The sequence below is a fragment of the Penaeus monodon genome, chromosome 29 (assembly GCF_015228065.2).
Source record: "Penaeus monodon isolate SGIC_2016 chromosome 29, NSTDA_Pmon_1, whole genome shotgun sequence".
Lineage (NCBI taxonomy): Eukaryota > Metazoa > Arthropoda > Malacostraca > Decapoda > Penaeidae > Penaeus > Penaeus monodon.
This window is the reverse complement of record NC_051414.1, coordinates 1163248-1163969: the sequence shown is the minus strand read 5'-3', so window position 1 is coordinate 1163969 and position 722 is coordinate 1163248. Positions and strand designations below refer to the sequence as shown.

At 41.8% G+C, this 722-nt stretch overlaps 1 protein-coding gene across 1 annotated transcript in view; it reads left to right on the top strand.

Moving 5' to 3' along the window:
• The window catches only part of LOC119591881 (monocarboxylate transporter 3-like), a gene marked incomplete in the record, with an annotated part of 53237 nt that overhangs the window by 37525 nt on the left and 14990 nt on the right, over nucleotides 1-722 (top strand).

Below are 722 nucleotides of genomic sequence, written 5' to 3'. Positions count from 1 at the left end.
TTATTGTTTCCCTCGTCGCAAACACACACACGCACTCGTATTCCCATTTCAAGGGATCCGGCGACGCCATAAACCGTGCATTGACGACCGCGACCCGCCCTCTCCCCATAGCTCCAAGGACATCATCTTGAACACGCAGCCGTTTGACTTATCTGTCTATTTACATCCCCAATCTCTCTCTCTCTGTCGTTATCGACACCTACGCTCCCCCTCCCCTCCCTCCCTCCGGCTTTATCAGTCACACATGGGATTCTTAAAAAAAATGAGACTCGGTTCTTGAGATATAAAATGCCATAGCGGAGTGCAGATAAGGGGACCGTTCTGTTTTCTTGTAGAGTGTACTACTGTTATCAGTTGTACAGTCTACAGTAGATGAACATAAGCGCAATTATAAAGTGGAGAGGAAACGAAAGATAGACATAACGGAAGGGAATAATATGACTGTAATGTTTCGGGTGAAAAACTGGTTTCGTAATCAGGTGGATTCTGATGAGAGGACTAACAGGACTTAAAACGTCGCTCTTTATCATTTTTTGTTATTGCTGTGGCTGTGTTTCGTTTATCATTTAGAGATCTGGTTTGTTAGGTATTTCGCTTTTATTATTCACTTTTTAAAATCATTTATCCTTTGCCTTACTTTTTTTTGTTTGTCATTGCTCCTATTTTTTTCAGTTGTTGCACTTCTCTTTTTCTCCTTTTCAGATTTTCTCTCTGTGTCCGTC